The following is an 8,830-nucleotide window of genomic DNA, read 5'->3' as shown; positions in this document are numbered from 1 at the left end:
GAAATATTTGTTATTGTCACATCTAATGAAAATATAACTGAGAAACATTTTACCAGGATTGAAAACAATATGTACATGCAAATCAACATTCTTCTCTTATAGTCAGTTAAATAGAGTTAGATATATGTTGTTTGGCTAGTAAGAGATTTGTGTTTTGAGAACGTGTTTGAAAAAGAAAGTAGGATTTTTTAATTCCCTAACATTTTTATGTAAAGGCAAATATTAGCCTAGCAGAGGGAATACAGGTTACGAAGTGGTGGTGTTCGATAGATAAAACTTAACTCTCATATAATGTATAGCACAGTACGTTAGATAATGGAGTTCTAATGCATTTCAAGGTAAGCTAATATGCCAGTGAAAAAGCTGTGTGACAGATGATGTGATAGCTCCTTTGATTATTATAATTCTATGTACTCCAACCGTTATTTTGAACTGGTACTTTGTGAGAAAGTTATTATATATTACATGGCATTTTCAGAGTCTCCTGCATTCTCTGACATCTTAGGTATCATTGAACAGTATTTAATGTCTGAGAGTGCTGAGGTATTACTCACTGGCTAGCTTTCTGTATTTACATCATTGAATGATAGGTTAATGGAAACACCTATGCATGTCATCACAAAAGAAAACTTTCAAATTGTTAGCCTCTGTTTGTACAACCGTTCTTCATTCATTTTTGCAGCTGCTGTACAGTCGATGACAGATTTAGCGGGACCCCCTTGACTATTAATATGCTCAACTGCAGAGCTTTACTGTCTGCTCTGGAGTACAACAGACTGGGAAACACAATGCTACCAACACAATGTCAATGTCATGTGTACCTATATTCTGACTAAAATTACTTGATAGTTGACACTTCATGCATTGGAGCTACTTTCCTCCACACAGAACACTTAACATCACACCCTAACCATTCCTTGTACAGCATTCTCTCTTGATGTGTTTGGCACTTTTATTTGCTCACACCAAGTGCGCACACACACACACACACACACACACACACACACACACACACACACACACACACACACACAAAGATTCTAATGAAGTTCACACGTTTCCACAGACCACTAGCTACTACTGGATACTTCCATACAAGGATTGACTCAGCATCATACATACAGTTATCAAAATCATAGAGATGAGCTTACATTATCTAAGCTTTGCACTACATCGTGTGAGGCCGAATTTTTGAAGGCTGCAATTTATCGTTGCGACTAGGTCACATCAGTCATAAATATAACTATTATGAACCAGTGATGTGGCATAGCGCAATGATTAGTGCAAGTGCCTAAGGTGTAAAGGGTCATAGGTTCAAATTTCGTCAAATATAGACAACAATTTTTAATTGCTAAATTGTAATCGAAAATGTATGACTACTTTTTTAATTCAGTTAATTGGTTTATATGCAATTTTTTATTTCTAATTCTTTGCTGTATCATCTTTATCATTGTACTGACTTATTTATTTGCTCTTTCTTCCTATAATTCTTTTTTCGTTTGGAATATGCCAGTGTCACCTGTAATCTGTAACCAAGTGTCAAAGAGGACTGTACATTGGTTGGTATTGTGGCAGCTCATGCGGCCAGTGTGAGGAGTTCAACTAATCAACGACAGCGAGAAAATTCTGTTTGCTTTTAGGACTGAAACTGAATTTTTCTGTCTTGAGTTTGCTCATAGAGATTAATCGCCACAGTTGCTGACAGCCATCTTTGCGGACACATTGCACATTATGAAGTTGTTGTTAGCGTAGGACATGAGTTTAAATTCAGGGCTACAAAACACATTGTCTGCCGCAATTCAGTCATTGGTAACCGGAAATCAGCTGATAACAAAGGATCTCGCCTTTCCAATATTCCTTGCAGCAGCCACTTCCAACATCGTCTGCATTACACATTAACGGCATTTGTGAAGTGACTCGCCATGTTTGTGTGTCACCTATAATTGAGTAGTAGCCAGCAGCCGATGTGTCAGCACTGTAGTGGCAAGTGACAGGTGACAACTGTCAAGTAACTTTAAATGGACTATAGTGTATCTTAAATGAAACAAAACTTGAGAGGAAAACAGTTATCTACGAGTGTCACAGTCAGTAGTAACAACTTGCATACTTTTTTCTGCTACATGAAGTGGTAGTCGCAAATGGATTTTCAAACTGTTTTGCATTTTCTTTGCCACAGAGTCTTAAGCTATTTACGATTTACACGTTACTTTCTCTGTACCTTTTATCATACACTCCTGGAAATTGAAATAAGAACACCGTGAATTCATTGTCCCAGGAAGGGGAAACTTTATTGACACATTCCTGGGGTCATATACATCGCATGATCACACTGACAGAACCACAGGCACATAGACACAGGCAACAGAGCATGCACAATGTCGGCACTAGTACAGTGTATATCCACCTTTCGCAGCAATGCAGGCTGCTATTCTCCCATGGAGACGATCGTAGAGATGCTGGATGTAGTCCTGTGGAACGGCTTGCCATGCCATTTCCACCTGGCGCCTCAGTTGGACCAGCGTTCGTGCTGGACGTGCAGACTGCGTGAGACGACGCTTCATCCAGTCCCAAACATGCTCAATGGGGGACAGATCCGGAGATCTTGCTGGCCAGGGTAGTTGACTTACACCTTCTAGAGCACGTTGGGTGGCACAGGATACATGCGGACTTGCATTGTCCTGTTGGAACAGCAAGTTCCCTTGCCGGTCTAGGAATGGTAGAACGATGGGTTCGATGACGGTTTGGATGTACCGTGCACTATTCAGTGTCCCCTCGACGATCACCAGTGGTGTACGGCCAGTGTAGGAGATCGCTCCCCACACCATGATGCCGGGTGTTGGCCCTGTGTGCCTCGGTCGTATGCAGTCCTGATTGTGGCGCTCACCTGCACGGCGCCAAACACGCATACGACCATCATTGGCACCAAGGCAGAAGCGACTCTCATCGCTGAAGACGACACGTCTCCATTCGTCCCTCCATTCACGCCTGTCGCGACACCACTGGAGGCGGGCTGCACGATGTTGGGGCGTGAGCGGAAGACGGCCTAACGGTGTGCGGGACCGTAGCCCATCTTCATGGAGACGGTTGCGAATGGTCCTCGCCGATACCCCAGGAGCAACAGTGTCCCTAATTTGCTGGAAAGTGGCGGTGCGGTCCCCTACGGCACTGCGTAGGATCCTACGGTCTTGGCGTGCATCCGTGTGTCGCTGCGGTCCGGTCCCAGGTCGACGGGCACGTGCACCTTCCGCCGACCACTGGCGACAACATCGATGTACTGTGGAGACCTCACGCCCCACGTGTTGAGCAATTCGGCGGTACGTCCACCCGGCCTCCCGCATGCCCACTATATGCCCTCGCTCAAAGTCCGTCAACTGCACATACGGTTCACGTCCACGCTGTCGCGGCATGCTACCAGTGTTAAAGACTGCGATGGAGCTCCGTATGCCACGGCAAACTGGCTGACACTGACGGCGGCGGTGCACAAATGCTGCGCAGCTAGCGCCATTAGACGGCCAACACCGCGGTTCCTGGTGTGTCCGCTGTGCCGTGCGTGTGATCATTGCTTGTACAGCCCTCTCGCAGTGTCCGGAGCAAGTATGGTGGGTCTTACACACCGGTGTCAATGTGTTCTTTTTTCCATTTCCAGGAGTGTAGTTTAGGTGAACGCAGGCAGCAATAGGAATTGAAATAGCAGTTCGGGAACTTTATTTAATCATTTATGACATATTAGAATGGAAAATGTGCATATATAACATGCAGTTCCATGAATAAGATGACAGGTCGCCAGTAGTTACTACCTTGATCATACCAGATCGAGTCGACAGACGTTTAGTAGGTGCTTTATTGGCATGCTTGCAGGACCCACACAACAACATATATTTATTGACAGGGCAGACGAAAGGATTGGCTAGGAGCCATATTGCACCATGCTAATCAGACAGGCCCTGTGATGGTTTCAGCTCACCAGATCTGTCAGGTGCTAGAATGGTGACAACTATCTGGCACATGGAGCGCTGACAGTTTTCTCAAGAGCGAAGATTTCATTATATCTGTTGTCTCCGCTGCCTTTTTTTAACATTATTAGTTGACACTGCGACTAAAATATTAATGTAAATTTAAAAAATATGAACTTGCACTGTACCGTGTCGATAGGTCGCAGTACGTCTTCCGTATGACATCTGTGCTTCTAACGGAGGGCGGGCCATTTTGAAGTGAACAAGTGGCAGTGTGAGAAGTGAGTCGGACGACGGCAGGCAGGGGAGCAGGAGGCTCTCTTCAGTCATGGCGTGTTGTCATTTGAGTCGCGCAATTTGTCTATTGGACGACTGGACTTCAGTATTTCACCTGGGGCCGCGTGCCTGAGTATAAGTTTACAACCTGGTGGGTCCGTAGGACATGAGGAGGCCAAACTTATTCCTAGTGTGGAAGTCCATGGTTGTGATGCTTTGGTTAAGATGGATGCATGGCGTCTTAGAACTATAATGAGGTACCTTACTTCTGTTGGCCATGAGGTTCGCAAATTGTTCCTCTCTCTTGTCTTCCACAGTGCGCTGCCATCTGCTTATGTGCTTCACCAGTCTCCACAGCTATTAGAACTTTAAAAATACTGGCTCAGTCTTCCTGTTTGGTTACGCCCTCGTCATGGGTACGTTAAGTGTGAGTTCAAAAGGTCTGCATGTGTTTGTACCAAGTGCTTGTTGCAACACCAATAAATTTGTGATTTTCTGTAATTAAGATATATTGTGTTTTTGCCTTCTTATATATGATAGCTTTGTGGACTTCAGTTAAAGTTACCTCATTTATTGCTGTGAATTGCTTTGATGCTTGTTAGTTAACTTGTTAATTGTGAAGAAAAGGATTAATGCAAATTGTCTGATATTTAAGGTACTGTCTGCTAATGTAATCGAAGTTCGTTTGCCAACCATGTGCATCCATTCAAATTTTGTTGATTTCTCGTCCAGTGTGGCGGGCCCTTGCTACCGTTAAGCCATCGGGCGTTGTTTTGAAACTGATTTGCGGTTGGCGGGCGAATCTTGTTAACTCCTTGTTGAGATTTTGTTGTGTGTTCAGTAATAAGACAGTTTTTTGCTATTAATACTGGAGGGCTTGGTGTATGCCCTTTATTGGTATGCGGGTGTGTAATTATGCTCTTTGCCATACTGTGTTCAGTTTCATGATTGAGGGGTTAAAGATCATATGTGATTTAGTTATTTATTGAACTTAAAGATCCTTTTTCTTGCCAGGTAATACTAGAAGTTACTAGTGCTATGTGCTGAATTGTCTCAATTGCCCGGGAGATGTCTGTATATGATTTACGCTGAGTAACTACCTGGGTGGAACTGGTTGGATTCTGATGTAGCAGGTTGCACTGCCTCTTGATCAACAGTACTCACATGGGCCTTAAAAATACTGCTCGATACAAGATTGTCACTGTTTTGCCTTTCTTTTTTAATTATGTATTTTGAAATGTGTGTGTGTCCTTTTGGGGAACTGCATGTAAATTTTAAGGTCATTGTTTTAGGAAGTTTTCATTTCTTTGGTGAGTGATGTTGTGGAAGATTTAGTGGTGGTGGTGGTGGTGGTGGTTGTTGGGATGTTTAAGGGGGACTAAACAGCTAAGGTCATCAGTCCCCCAAATTGTAGCCCAGTAAACTGGCTGTCAGAGACTATGATAAGCTGAATTGTTAAATTGTTTGTCACACAAATTCTTCTTGTTGTAGCTGTCATGTTGAAACATAGGTATTGTATGTTACGGCGTAAAGTCAAATGCAGACACGCCAGTCAGGAACGACTGGGAAGAGAAGGCTGTGAGAAGAAGTCAGCCAATCGCACGCTGACCGGACCTCTCTCCAGGATGAAAACGCAGCAGGGGCCTCTATGTTGAGAGGACATTAGCGCTGCGACCGACTAGTGATGGCGCAGTTCAGTAGCAGCTTCAAGATTAGCGCCTTCGATAGCAGCGTTAACGCTACACACTTCGCTTCTACTCTCTACGTAGCACAGACCTGGGATTGGCTATAGTGAAGAAGATTGATGATTTCGTATGTCATCCTTTGCTCGTGACACATCTGTGTAATTGTTAAGTGTTGTACTTTTTTGTAATGAAACTCATTAATACGACTGGTTTGATTGTTTGTCTTGCGATCTGAGAATGCAGGCTTCCTAGACACTACATATCTGGTAAGGAGGAGGCGAACGAACACCAATGCGACAACCCAGAGGCTTGCTGCCACAATTTTAATATGTTGTGGGCTTTTCTGTTTTGCAGGCGCCTTAATTCCACCTTGTCTTTCCTTTGCAGGGCTGTGTTTACGTGTTGTAACGGTGTCTCTTATAGTGTTTTTTCAATTCAGTTTTTTCAGGTGGGCGTTGCAGAAATTTTCGTTCCTTGTGTGCTTATTTTTATTGCCTGCATTATCTGTTTATTGCACTTCCCTATTCCACAATGAGAAACCCACCTCTCCCACCCCCTGCTCAGGCGCCACAGCTGCAAGCGATAGATGCATTGCAGCTAACACACATGTTTCAGTTGCAGATGCAGCAGATTGCCTCCCATCTCAACATGGTACAGCAGTTACTGCCAAACACTGTGCACCCAACAGTACAACAAGTAATACCTGTAGCTCTGAGTGCCATACCGCCTTTTCGCAGCTTAACAAAAAAGAAGAGGAATGGTTGCAACAGTATTAAGCTCACATACCTGCTCACAAAGTGTCAGTTACTGTGAAACTACATTACTTTTTGTCAATGGTAGGAAGTACAGTCTTTCGTCTCATTCAGAAATTGTTCCCTAACGCCACTCCTAGTGAACTTTCCTGTGAACAGGTTGTAGATTCGCTAACTAACTATTCAACAAGTGAATGTGGTGGCAGCTAGGTACCAATTCTTTTATTGCAAGAAAAGGTCATAACAAAATTATCGTGAGTGGCTAACAGATTTGCAGGGTATGATGAGGAAATGCAAATTCAAATGTGCTTGTGGTGCTTTATATTCAGACTTCATGTAGCGTGATGCGATAGTGTGCAGTGTGACTGATGTCAACTTCAGAGAACAGAGTTTTAAACAGTCACAGCCATTATTCCATCACGTAGTGCAAATTCTAGATCAGTATGATTCAGGTGCCGTAGTGGCCGATAAATTTGAGCAGCCACCAATTTTTCGGGTTGAATCGTCCCTTGCTTACGACCGCCCAAGTAGGCAGCAACAGCCTGCGTGCGCCTGGCCCCTTTAACAGTTCCCTAAACAGGTGAACAGAATTAAGTCATGCCTTTGGTGCTATTCATGGTACAAACGCCAAGACTGCCCGTCCAGACAAGCACAATGTTATACTTGTGGCAAGGAAGGTCACGTATAATCCATAAGTTCGCAACAGAACAAACATACGAATTGTATCCACTCACGTAATTCCCGTCACAAGGCCCATGTAATCAGTGCAGTGTATTCAAAGTCTACTGCAGCATTACCAAAACTAGGAAGAAAACAGTTTCTTCAGTGCTACACCAGTCCAACAAATTTTTGTTCGTTTGCTTCTTAGTGGAAAACGTGTGAAATTTCAATTGGACATGGGTGCCTCTGTCACATTACTGAATCGTAACACATACGAACTGTTAGGCTCCCCATACCTGTCTAAAAACTAGCCCTGACAGCTTAAAAGGGACAGGACATTCACATTCTTGGAAAATGTACTTTGCATGACATGTATTGGTCACATGCGCAAACTGTGACTTTCACTGTGCTACAATCACGCGATTGTGAGAACATATTTGGCCTTGATTCGTATGATTTGCTTGGCTTTCATATTCAGGACAATGTGTTGTCAGTGAAAAAATTCAATGCCAAAGACAGTGCTGAAGGAATTCCCTGAACTCTTTTCTGAATGTGTAGGCAAGGCTAACAATTTTGTTCCTCATATTACTATGAAAAACAATGCTCAGCCGAAATTTTTCCAGGCCAGAACTGTTCCCATTGCATTATGGGACAAAGTAGCTGCTGAACTTAAAGAATTGCAAGATAGTGGAGCTATTGCGACCATACAAGGTAGTCAATGGACAAGTCCACTGGTTTTGCTCCCCAGAACTTCAGATTGCATTTGCTTCTGTGTTGACTTTAAGTCTACAGTCAACCCACAAACTGTTATTGATACTTACCCATTGTCACGCCCAGAGGATCTCATGGACCGATTAGGCGCTGTTCACTACTTTTCAAAAACTGATTTGCGCGATGCGTATCTTCGAATACCAGTAGATGAAGATTCTCAAACCGTGTGTATTGTGAATACTCATTTGGGCTTGTTTAAATATTTGCGTTTACCTTTTGCCAGTGCTTCAGCACCTGCCATTTTTCAATGGTATTTGAAACAGCGGTCTGCTCAAGTACCAAACCGATCAAGCTATTTGGACGATATTATTGTAGCAGGTTGGCTCTGAGCACTATGGGACTTAACATCTGAGGTCATCAGTCCCCTAGAACTTAGAACTAATTAAACCTAACTAACCTAAGGACACCACACACATCCATGCCCGAGGCCGGATTCGAACCTGCGACCGTAGCAGTCCCGCGGTTCCGGACTGCAGCGCCTAGAACCGCATGGCCACCGCGGCCGGCTTTGTAGCAGGTCGTACACCTGAAGGACACATTGCAAATTTGAGTGCTTTGTTTCGTGTGTTATCTGATGAAGGACTAAAGTGTAGACTGGGCAAGTGAGACTTTTTTAAACCTGAGTTACAGTATCTTGGTCATGTCATAAACAGTCAAGGTGTACATCCTCTTCAGTCACATTTGTTAGCCATACAAGACATGCCAGTTCCTCGCAATGTCACAGAATTGCAGT

This window comes from Schistocerca piceifrons, chromosome X (genome assembly GCF_021461385.2).
Source record: "Schistocerca piceifrons isolate TAMUIC-IGC-003096 chromosome X, iqSchPice1.1, whole genome shotgun sequence".
Taxonomy (NCBI): domain Eukaryota; kingdom Metazoa; phylum Arthropoda; class Insecta; order Orthoptera; family Acrididae; genus Schistocerca; species Schistocerca piceifrons.
This window is presented reverse-complemented; position numbering follows the sequence as displayed.